Below are 13,021 nucleotides of genomic sequence, written 5' to 3'. Positions count from 1 at the left end.
AACCAAATGGCAACGGCACCAAATTGATAAACAGGTTTTCACCAGGGTATCGGTTCCCTATGCAGTTGTAGTACAAAGGGTTATCAATCCAAATGGTTGTTTATGCTAGCAGGAAGGATGCAATCAGAACAATGCAAGTCAAGCCAAGCAATTAGGGGTTTTGATCTAACAGTCCTAGAATAATAAAAGAAAATAATATAAACAAGAAACCGCACGACCTAAGCACTCGATGCAAGCATTCGAGTACAAGATCGGGTGGGGTGATCGAGTAAGCAAATGAAATATGAACAACTCAAGGGGTTACTTGATGCAGGTTATCATGTACCTGATCTGGTAAGAGATCGAGTAATGAATGGAAATGCAAGTGACTAAAATACGAAAGCTTCTAAGGATGGGGTAATCGAATTTTAAGCATTCTTGACCAGTATAGATGTCTTACATGCCTCAAGCAAATATTTCCTAGACAATGAATCTCTAAAATCTTGTTAAAACACTCTCGTGATAGAAACAATCAACCTTGAATCACTTCCCTACCCAACTCTCGTTGGAGAAACATGACCAAGCAAGCAATAAGATCTGATTCATTATTGTCAGTAAACCCCTTACTCATCTAATCTCTTAGGCTAAGTGAGTAAACCTCTAGCATTGGTTGATTCAAGCATTGGTTGATTCAAGCATCTCATCTACACCTCTCGGTGGTAAAACGCCTTAGATCTAATCTCACCCTCTCGGTTTGTTGACCGCATTAAGAACACCAATCTAGAAGGAAATCTATTAAACACATACAATCAACTAAGACATCCTAACCGATCAAGAACACAAAATCATCTATCCCATCCCTAGAAACTTTACTACACTACTCGGACATAATAACAAGAAACATAACAGCAAGTATGAACGAAAATTGCATTATAATAAACGATAGAGTATAATAGAAAGAATACAAGACAGAAATCTAAAGAAATGATAAAAAGTTATGATATATAATCTAAAACAAAAGGGAAAAGTGTTTGAGTCGCTCAGTTCTCTAACAGAATCTCTCGCTCTCTGGTTTGAGGGTTTGCGGCTTGCTCGTTTGCGAGTAAGGAGAGGAGGGATTTATATATGGAAACCCCTTTGACCTAGCTTCCCAGACCTGCCCCATGGTCTACTCGATAGGGTACACGAGGATGAAGTCAGGTTACTCTTCGGGTAGATCTTCGGGTTGTTCTTCTGGCTCTTGGATCCTCCTCGATCGTGTTGGGGTTCGGACTTGTTCTTCCAGCTCGATGGCTCCTTCGGGTACATGCTCGGGTTTGTCCTTGTTTTTCCCCATTTTAGGCTCTTTAGCACCTGTTTTCATCCAAAATATGAAAATGCAAAAATGCAATACCCTAAATGGCCTAAAAGTGAATTCTTACAATTAATGACCTAAAAATGCTAAGTTAAGGGTATAAACAATGCAAAATATAGACAAAAAAGGATGCTAAAAACATGTAAATTAGAGAGTTATCAAGCCTCCAACCCTCAAAGCCTTCAACGTTTCACGATACATGAATCTCTTCAATGTCGTAAGTGGTAACAAGAGGAGCAAACTGAAAGTTTCTTCAGTTTCCTTGTTAAAAAACCTAATAGGGTTTTCAACATTTCGAGTTTTGACTTTTAGTTCAATACACAAGACGAGAGACTCTAAGTGAGATAGAGTGTTCATACTTTAGTGGGTCACCCACAAACCCGCTATCCGCAACGGATCAATCCGCTTTGCCCTCAATCTGCAATAGACAAGTCTGCTAGGCCCGCTATTTAATGGGCACCAAAAATGACGACCAAGCCCACTCCGCCATGGTACTAATTGGGCCTGGCCCGCGGGTTTGTGGCCCGCTTGACACCTCTAAAAGTTGGGGAAATTTGAGAATCGTTCCATGTGGATTATTCGTTGCCTTCATTAGTATTTAGCACATGTATTATTTTATGGTTTGGTTTAATAATAAAATAACAATTCACAATGTATTTTTTAAATTCTTTGGTATACTAATCGGGCTGGCCCGGCCCGACCCAGCTCGAAACTCGTAAAGCCCGCAAGTGTTTTAGCCCAGCCTGGCCCGGTCCAAAATATTTCCGATCCTATATTTTAAAGCTCGAGCCTTGCCCTATCATGGCTACATGACTTTTCCGGCTTTTTCGGGCTTATGTTACAGATCCAAAATTCAAACTTATAATTCTTAAAAAATAGTGTTTAAAGGTGCACTATAAAACAAATTAATCAAACTTTTAATAACTAATCTATATTCACTACAACATACTTAATTTAAAAGAAAAAGTTTAAAACTAAATAATTTTTTTATACTTTAATCAAATAAAACAATATATAATTCACATAAAATATTATAGATAAAATTTTTTAAAAGTATTAAATAAGGTTATTAAGTAAATATGAAAACTAGGATTAGAGTTTTAAACTTCACTTACAATAAATCATTAATCAAATATTGCTATCAAACAAAAATGTTAACAAAAAAAATATAAATATATTTGTTAAAAGGTTTTTCGGGCTGGTCCGAGCCCGGTCGAGCTAAGCCCAAAAAACTCTATAGCCCAAACGGATTGAGCCCGAAAAGTCTAATTTTTTCAGGACTTATATATTGAAGCCCGAATTCTACGCTTTGGCCCTAATTGACATGTCTACTTCCGATATGGTTATTGGCCACTAAAACTATAGTGTATATACTTGTTTTATTTTTTAAAATCTATAAATTAATGGCACATGCTTGTTAGCAGCAATGCATGCATCATTCTTTAATTTTTGGATTATGTTACGAATCCATAAATACAGACGTGCCCACGAATCTGTTAATCTGTTCTTTGGTATGTGTGCTTGTAAGTTTCCTTGGCCATGAAACATTTCATTTGTTGTTAAATTGATTTTAAGAAGTTAAATGATTTTTTCAAGTTAACACTCTTATAATTAATTGATTAGTGTACCAAACAAAAGATTCGTTGTTCTGTTTTGCTTTTGCTAAAAATATTAAAGAGGAAAGAAGACTAAAACCAGAGAACTGTGTATTGGCTCGTGTACGGTTCTTCTACCTAATCTACTAATCAGAACCAAACACGTTATTAAGTATAGGTCATTATTAATACGCGTCGCAAATGTAAATGAACCACATAGTTTTTCGTTGAAATATATGTTCTCCAACATTTTTAGTTAAGTTTCACTAAAAACTATATTCTAGTTATGTATAAAGGTGACTGGCCATTTCGGTTTGGCGGTGCTCAGAGATATCTTGTACCAAAAGAACACTACAGTACTCTTTTTATTTGATTGAATATAATCTTATATAATAAGGGAAGCTTTTTCTCAACTTCAGCTTAAAACATGACATCTGGCTTATTATATAACTGACACATATCCTCTCTTATTCTTAAAGGCCATTGTTTTTACATTTTCAAATTAGGCCTAACAAAATAAAATCAGTTACAAGTCCAGCAAATATAATTGATAGCTCTTACACCCATCAGGAGGATATGAACCAAACGACGTCAAATTCACCTATACTCACCTTCTCACAACCATCATTCCCAGCAGCTACCACCTCTGATGTACCTTCACAAAAATCTCCTAATCCTTGGGTTTCTTTGGTTTAATTTTCCTACTCCACCACTAAATTCTAAATCATTTCTGGTTTAATGTCTGTGTCAAGATCCCAAACACCTATTTGAAGTTCCGAATTGTATGTAACATTAATCCTGTCCAAAATCGTTTTTAAATTGCTTGGTATCAAATTTAGAAATATTAAGAAAGAGGTTTAGATATTCACTACCAATTAGAATCATATAAATCATTATTATGACGTTATTTGTATTACTTATTATAATCTTTAAGGTAATTAAAGAATTCCATTGAAGTATATCCTTCATTTTCATCTTTACGTTTACCACCCAATTATAACGTAATGAAAATAATACCAAAAACCTATGATTTCATGGTCATTAACATTTCATTCCAATCCCTGATTACTCTCCCTCAACCATTGCATTAAGTTTTTTTTTAAATAACAACCTTTGACGACACTCATCTTCTCTCTCACACACCATGGATAAAACTAAAACAATAGCACCCTACTCTACCCTTGATTCAACCTCCAATGAAATACACAATACTGGTATCAATAGGATTGTTGTTTGGGTCATCCATATTTGGGAAGTTCGAGACTTTTGAAGAAACAATATGTTACTTATTGTTCCTGATGAAAATGTCTCCTTACTGATGAAAATGTATATTATCTCTATTATTGTTCCTCTTGACCCCTAATTTACCTCCATTTTAACACATTCATTTAGCCTTTGTTTCAGGATTGTGCTACACAAGCTTCAGTTGTTCCTAATCGTGTGTCTAATTTTCTAGATCAATTGGTTAAAGGCCAGTTGTACAGCATCAATGATTTCGATGTTGTTGCATCCTCCAACCGTTATCGTCGCACCAAGCACAAGTGGAGAATTGTTTTCACGGAGAAAACGTCGACTGTTAAAAAATGACAATGCTCTATTGGATTTGATTATTTTAGGTTCTCTACTTTTTCAGACTTGCTTGATATGGTAAACAAGGGTGAGGAGCTTCCAGGTAACAACCTTTTTTGCACTGTTCGTATTTCTGGTCTTTTAGCTTCCACTTTGTTCTTCAGTATATAATTTATATCTACATTTACCCACTCACCAGATGTTGTTGGCCAAATATCCTCGTCTCGAACATTTGAAAACAAAGATCAGAACCACCCTTCAAAGACAACTTTCAGTTTAATACTGACTTGTATTTTAGAAAGGTATTGGGTTTTTTTTTTTTTCAGATTCGTTCTACACTTTGTAAGTCTGTAACTGTGTAACATTTATGGTGTTTGTTGTAGTGGTGACAACGTATACATATCTCTTTGGAGAACTTGTGGTCGATGTCCATGCCAAACTTTTAACCCTAAAAGATGAAACAGTTGTTGTCATTGCAACCCATGTAAACCCATAAAAAGTTAGGCGTAAGTGTTTTGTTTTTAACGTTCTACTTTCTATTAAATATTAATTGGTTCAACGTTTTAGTGTTCTAAAACTTAAGACCAATGTATATGAGCCTATGAATGAATATAATGCTAACAATGGGCCATAAGTATTCTTGACAATTTCAAAATTAGAGCATGGGTTGACAATTTCAAAATTAGAGCATGGTTAATTATGTTTAAGATTCGATGTTCTTCATCTTCAATTCAATAAACCGTGGAAAGCTAAATATTGTTTTAGTAACGTCCCATTATCACCTTTAAATCCCAATGAATTAGCTTACATTTATATCAAAAAAACAGTTTCAATGTTTAGTCATAAACTTATATTCCAATCTCTTATTTCTCTTCATCTAAAGTTCTATATTGTCCCATTAATTTTAAACGGCCAAATTCTGCTACTATAATGGCTGCTGGCTGGTCCCTTAAAATGTATATTTAATGTGATTGTATTCTATTTCGTACTTAAATTATTGTTATGATTCGAGGAAAGTTCTAATGTCTCTGAAGCATTTTTCCTTTAGATCACGTAAATGACTTGCTCATTGCATAGTTCATTTTTAAATCCTATTATCACCTTTAAAATCCCAATACATTAGCTTACATTTATATTAAAAAAATCAATTTCAATGTTTAGTCATAAATTTATATTCTAATCTCTTATTTCTCTTTATCTAAAATTCTATATTGTTCCATTAATTTTAAACGGCCAAATTCTGCTACTATAATGTCTGATTGGCTGGTTCCTTAATATGTATATTTCATGTGATTGTATTCTATTTTGTACTCAAATTATTGTTATGATTCGAGGAAAGTTCTAATGAATTTGAAACATTTTTCCTTTAGATCACGTAAATGATTTGCTCATTGCACATATAATTTTTAAATCCCATTATCACCTTTAAAATTTCAATAAATTAGCTTACATTTATATCAAAAAGTCAAATTCAATGTTTAGTCATAAATTTATACATTCCAATCTCTTATTTCTCTTTGACTAAAATTCTATATTGTCCTAATTTTAAACAGCCAAATTCTGCTACTATAATGGTTGACTGGCTGGTTTCTTAATATGTATATTTCATGTGATGTATTCTACTTCATACTCAAATTATTGTTATGATTCGAGGAAAGTTCTAATGTCTCTAAAGCATTTTTCCTTTAGATCATGTAAATGATTTGCTCATTGCACAATTATTTTTAAAGGAAAATGGAGGATTTAAGATCTCAGACAAGGAACTAAAGTTTATGCAAGCATGTAAGGTAGTAGTCTGGACTGGTGGTTAGGTGGAGGAGAAAACCTTTACGGAATGACCAAACAATCAAATAAAAAATTTAGTTACTCTTATTTTCTCCTTTAAGTTTTTTTTTCTATTGCCATATTGACTAAGGTTTTCTATTAAGTTATGGAGACACCATGAGCCTACGTGCATGTACACTACGACATATTCATAAAGTTAAAATAATGCAGCTTAGCCTAAGATATATATCACACAACGGTATAATTGTGTTAGAAAATGATTTTTTGAGTTTAAAATTTAATAATACATTCTTTTATTTATATATTATTCTAACTTGGATATTTGTTAAGATTACTACGGATAGGGAGACCTAAAGCTTAAAATAGATGATCAGATCTCTATTATATATATATCGAAGGAAAACATTAGAAGAAACAACGTTAGACGAGGTGATTTGTAATTGATTTCAGTTAACTTGTGATATGGAACTTCAATTTCAACTTTCGCTTATGTCTTCACATAACAACAAAATAAAGATGATGAGGATTTGCCTTAATCAATGTCGAAGAGAATAAAATCACCAAAAGGTGATCTTTATTTTATTTTATTTTTTGGTTTAAAGCCACTGAATAGGCTTTGAAGTTTGAAAGATTCATATCATTTTCCATCTTGTGTTGACAGGACAAAAAAGGTGCTTTTGATGTTAGGGGTTACCAACAATTAAAAGAGAAATAAATTACACATTATCTGAATCTGAGGATGAAAAATGTGCAATATTAAGGAATATAATATTTATTTTATATCTCTAAACTTCACCATATTTAATAAAAGATTACTCATGGGATAAATTCAAAACTCAACAATGATGGTAGATCTCGGCTATTTCTATAAAGCCACAACGGAAACAACGTCCAAACAAGTTATTGTCGTAGTTTGAAAGTGACATGTATTAATATGACTATATGAGTCTATAATTTTTAGTTGAAAATTACGTCTTGACCCAACATAAAATATAAAGACGATGATCATTTGCCCATACAGCTTACATCAAGCATGTTAGTATTCTGGAAGTTGTTTAAATATTGATTGACCATTTTAATGTTAAATATCATTTCAATGTTTACAAATACATTACATAAATCATCTATTTTGTAATCACAAAATTTGCCTTAAGTGTATTGCAAAATGGTTACATCGCAAAACAACATGTCCTAAAAGAGAATCAGTCTAAGCTTTAAAACATTTTGTTATTCAAAAAAGTAAACATGATTAATAAAATTCATTATACATGAGGGTTGATCAAAAGGTCAATTAAAACCTAATGTGTACTCCACCGCGATCTAGTGGTATCATTGTAACACTTCAGGATCGAATCCACAGAGACCAAACAATTGCACTAAGAAATTATCAAGATCAAATATAGCTAAGACAATGGAAAATTTTTTGAATCAAGTAACTATCTAGAAACGGAAAAGTAAATAAGTTGTTTCTAAATCAAAAATGAAATATTGGGCGCAGGAAATCAGTTAGGGGACATGACCACGAAATTAGATGATAAATTGGGATAGCATTAAACACCGTTCTTGAACTCAAATCTCGAATGTAAAACTAACCTACTGTCGCAGCATTAGCTATCTATGCAAGGAATTGATAAAACTCTAAACCGTCGTTTGAATCTAAACAATCCTAGCAAGCAATAAGTTCAAGTTTGATTATGTTCACAAGGTGCCTCAACTTCAACTGTCGTTGGCTAAGGATCACCTTGCTCACCTATGTTCTTTTCAAGCAACTCAACAACACTTTTGGTGCCCCGATGAATTAAACCTAAGATCTTAATCTAGGTGATCAATCTAGCTTAAGCATTAAGAACAACTATAGATGAAGAACAATAAGATCAATCCCTAATCTAACAAATCTAGCATCAATTAATCATAGAAACCCTTCTGAAACCCTAAACCCAACAGTGAAACTACTCAGACATGGAAAAGCAGAAACAGCAAATCAATAATGAAGAAAACATAATTGAATTGCAAAAGAATAGAAAATAGGGTTTAGAAATCTTCTCCAAAGTGTCAAGAAGGATTAGAGATCTTCTCCCTTTGCTCTCAATACAAAATAGTCTCAGAAAATAAAGCTTATGTCTCTGGAGGCCGTGCCTCTAACTTAAATATCAAAATAAAACCCTAAAAGTCGGTTTAAAACAAAAAAGGAAAACTTGTGTCGGGGACGGGAATGGTCGATCTCGAAAGGATCAGTCGATCCGGAACGTATTTCTGCTCTCATTCCATCTACCTTCTAGCTCGATCAGTCTTCAACCAATTGGCTCCAGATGCATGTTTTCATCCCCAAAACGCTCAGATTCCTTCCAAAGTCACCTAGGACCTGTAAAGACTCACAAAAGAGTAAAAGGACTCTAAAAGCACACTTGGACCTAGGAAAAGACTCAAAACAATCCCAAAAACTATGGTCAAAACCTATAAAATACAGACACATTAATTCCCTGAACTTGAATCTTTGCTTGTCCTCAAGCAAGAACAGACAGAAACTCAAGAACAGGGAAAAGGTTTGAAAGTGGAAACTCACATTATTCTTGGGAACTTCTTCTTTTCACTCTTCATCACATCAAACTGAGAACTACTTTTTGTACTCTGCCCATGATTAGGATCAACACTCCCTACTCTGATCTCCACAGCCTTAGAGAACCTTCAGTCTCCCCATCGTTGTCTCTCTACATCAGATTAGTAAAAAGGTGCAGTCTTACCATGGGAGTATCGATCATTGATCTGTTGACTCCTTCAACCTCTTATCACCCAAGACCTCCTCTTATGCTCCCCTTCCTCTCTCTTTTCTCACTTCCAAAGGATTGATTTCTCCCTAATTTTCTAAGGTATCATTGTATTTTCTCTTTTCTTGTGGACAGGTTTCCATGAGTTCCGAAAGATGCACGGGTTTACGCACAACCCTCGGTTCACTTCTTTTATTACCTATATCCTTTTCTTTTTTACTGAGTACTGAAGGGAAGAGAGAGGGGAAGCATACTTTGTGAGGAGATGCATGTCTTGTAAGGCTTGAAGGGAGGAGTCTTGTCCGATGTATACCAAGTCCCAAGGCAAGAAGTTAAATCCGGTTAAGTCCTTTCAAAGCTAGAGACAACTTCTGGTTCAACCTATTGTTCTCCTTGGCGAGTGTCTTTTGGGGCGTGTTGAGACTGCTCATGTTCATTCCAAGCTTCATTCCAAAGCAGAGGTACAAAAGCAATCATAAGAGTGTTAGTTCAAAGCAAAAGATTCCTGGAAATGATCATAGTTTCCCAATTTTTGATTCAATAAAATAAAATAAAAATGACTCAAATAAAAGAAAAATTCAAAGTAAACAACCAAAGAAAACGACATCAGTAACTTGGAGACATCCCTCCTCCGGACTTACTTCACACCGTCCCGGTGTGAAAGCAAAGCCAAGAAAAAGGAACCTCCGACAAGGAAAATAAGAAAATTGAAAAAGAAAAAGAAAGGAAAAGAAACAAAAACCGGTGATCTCGCATCTGGTGCTGGAGTGGTGTTGGCAAGGGTGGTGACGGAATCGACCAATCTTAGGGTTGGATCGACCGATCTGTAACATTATTGAACTTGGAGATACCCATAGCAAACCAACGGGATCGGTCGATCTTTAAGGAGGATCGATCGATCCAAAGCTCCTGGAACAAAAAAAATTCGCATCTTCTGCGTTTGGAACCTATTCCTGAAAACACTTAACACCAGACGTGATTTCACCGTAATAAATACTAAAAACAAAACCAAAATCCTAAGACAAATAAAAAGAAAAGGGTAAGCCAGCACAAACCCCATGGGTTGCCTCCCATAAGCGCTTGTTTAAGGTCTATAGCTTGACCGTGGTTTCAGGTGTCAAGTGATAGGAGGATGAGAACTCATATCAGAACAAGCTCTCCAATTCGTCAACTTAAGCTCCAAAGTTTTTTTCAGCATACCATCCATTGCTTCTTGGCCTTTTTCTTTAAACTCCGGAGTAAGGATGGCTTTAACTTTAGAGAAAGGCCGAGATATTCCTTTGCACTTCACCTTGTACTCAATGGTGTCATTAACATATTTCTGGGGTACCAAGGTTATGTGAAGATCTGGTATTACTCTCTCTATCTTCGGCTTATCTCTCTTCTTAATCCTCTTAGACTTTTTCTTAGAAGAATGAGTGTCTCCATCCAGGACTTCGTTGACCTCATTCTTATCACCATTCTCTCCCATTGTCATGACATCCACCTTCTTCTCATGTTCTACGACTAGACAAGAGCCATGTCGTACAGCTTCATTTGCAGTGATTGCGTTGTAGAAGACTTTATCATCAATGTTAGCGAAAGTGATCCTCTTATTAGGCAAGTCAACAACTGCTCCTACTGTTGCTAGGAAAGGTCGCCCAAGAATCAAAGGCATAACAGAACCCCCGCTCATTTCCACAACATGAAAATTTGTAGCAACCAAACAACTCCCAACTTGAACATCTAAATTACTAATGAAGCCTTGTGGAGTCGTGGTGACAGCATTTGCAAACTTAAGAGAGACCTTAGAAGCCTTCATATCATCAATCCCCAACCTCTCTGCAACAGTCTTAGACATCACGTTCACACTGGATCCAGTGTCACAAAGGGAATCCTCAAAGTTCACTCCTAGGATGGAGCATGGAACAACAAATCTTCCTGGATCTTCTAACTTGGGTAGTCTTTTCAAAGATGGAGCATGAATGCTCTTCTCTCTAGCCAAAAACGTCTTAACATCCACCAAATCCTTTTCTTCAACCACAACATCATTGTAAACCTTCTTAAACAAAGATATATGCTTTACTTCCTCTGTAAAGGGAATGTGAGCGATGAACTCACTTATAGCTTCTTTGTACCGACCATACTTCTTTTCATCAAGAGGTTTCTTCTCATGTCTTCTTGGAAAAGGAATTTGTGGTCTATAGGGCTTTGGTTCCACAAGAATTGATTCCTTGGTATCTGCATTAGGAACAACTGAGCTGGGTTTTCCCATACCTGCAACAGGGACCGACTGGTCTGGACGTGGAGCGGTCGATCTGGGACTTTTTGAAACTGGTTCTGCGTCATTGACGGGATCGGTCGATCTATAAGGGGGATCGGTCGATCCAACTTCTCTGGGGATCAAACTCGAATTATCAGAATATATGGGATCGGCTGGTCTAGTCACAGGATTTACCGATCCCGTCTCTGCGGAAGCCAAACATGAGTTGATCACAGCACAACTCAGCCATCTTCAATCCCACAATGGAGTGTTATAGCATTGCATGACTCTTTGTTCTTAGAGCTAGAAGAAATAGCAGAGACTCTCTTATCAATGGAATCAACACGTGAACTCAACCTCTCAAATTTCCCATTCAAATCATTGAACATGCTATCAATCTTGACATTAATCTCAGCAGAACTTTTCTTATGGCCCTCCAACAGTGCTTGCATCATCAATTCAAGTTTGTTATCTTGTGGAGCTGCAGATGGAGCGTGGTATCCTTGGGTATTTGAGCTATTAAATCCAGCACCTTTGTTTTGAAATCCTTGCGAGAAGTTACCATGTTGATTATGTGGAGGATACAGCTGATCTTGAGCATTCTCAACGTTGGTGCTTCTGTAGGAGAGATTAGGATGATTTCTATAATTCTGATTAAACCCATGATTCTGATAGTTCCCTTGTCCTCCTACATAGTTCAGCTTTTCTGTCCCCTCAAAACCTGAATTTACTCCAACTTGCTGATACGCACCCGTCTGCCCGTCGCACATGTTGACAGCTTGCTGATCTCTCTTCAAAAGAAGGTCTATCTTGGCATTGAGACTCTTAATAACATCTGTATTCACGGAGCTAACAACACGGACAGAACGGTCATACTCTTGACTATGATTGCTATTACTCGCTGCAAGGTTTTCGATCAAGAGGTTTGCTTCAGCGGCAGTGTTTGTAGAAAAATCTCCTCTGCTGGCAGTATCGAGTGCCATCTGGTACTTCTGGTCAATTCCTCCATAGAAGATTTTCATAAGATTCTCTTGTGAAAAGCCATGATGTGGACAGTCCCTCATACACTCCTTGAATCTCTCCCTCGCTTCACAAAAAGACTCTGTACCACCTTGTGAGAAGGTAGTGATCTTGCTCCTTAACATAGCTGATCGTGACTTAGTGTAGAAGTGGTTTAAAAACGCTGCTCTACACTGCTCCCAAGTGGTAAGTGATCCTCGGTCCAAGAGATTTAGCCATCTCAAAGCCTTATCTCCTAAAGAGAATTGGAACAAAGTCAACATGAGATAATCATATGGAACTCCATTAGACCTTGTTGTACTAGCCAATCTCTCAAATGCTTCAATATGGTCCAGAGGGCTCTCTGATGCTAATCCATTAAACACACGGTTCTGGACTAAATTGATCAGGCTATGCTTGATCTCATAATCTTGTCTCGCAGGAGCAGGAGGTTGAATCGCAGACCGATTCTCAAATAGCCTGTTGTGAGAATCTTCATCCCTCAAAGTAGTTCGTCTTGCTGGTGGATTCAGCTCAGCTGCATTATGCTCTTGTGGTGCAGGAGGAGGAGGCGGAATAACGACCTCTTGAGGGTTAGGTTGACGAATTTCAGCGTTGTTTCTATCGTCCATAGTGTCTGACTGGGCTTTTGCTTTTCGGTTCTCTCGTTCAATCTGTGCTAACTCTCCGTTTTGCAGATTACGCAAATCAGTAGGCTTGTGGCTCCTTGTTT

General features: G+C 36.4%; 1 non-coding gene across 1 annotated transcript; it reads left to right on the top strand.

The window, feature by feature from the left end:
* Nucleotides 1-12,327: 12,327 nt before the first annotated feature.
* Nucleotides 12,328-12,434, top strand: LOC147926458 (small nucleolar RNA R71). Its single transcript, XR_015583199.1, has one exon. It is a non-coding gene; the product is annotated as a small nucleolar RNA R71 (small nucleolar RNA).
* Nucleotides 12,435-13,021: the final 587 nt, after the last annotated feature.

Source organism: Camelina sativa, chromosome 15 (assembly GCF_030686135.1).
Source record: "Camelina sativa cultivar CO46 ecotype springtype chromosome 15, ASM3068613v1".
In the NCBI taxonomy this organism is placed as follows: Eukaryota; Viridiplantae; Streptophyta; class Magnoliopsida; order Brassicales; family Brassicaceae; genus Camelina; species Camelina sativa.
This window is presented reverse-complemented; position numbering and strand designations above follow the sequence as displayed.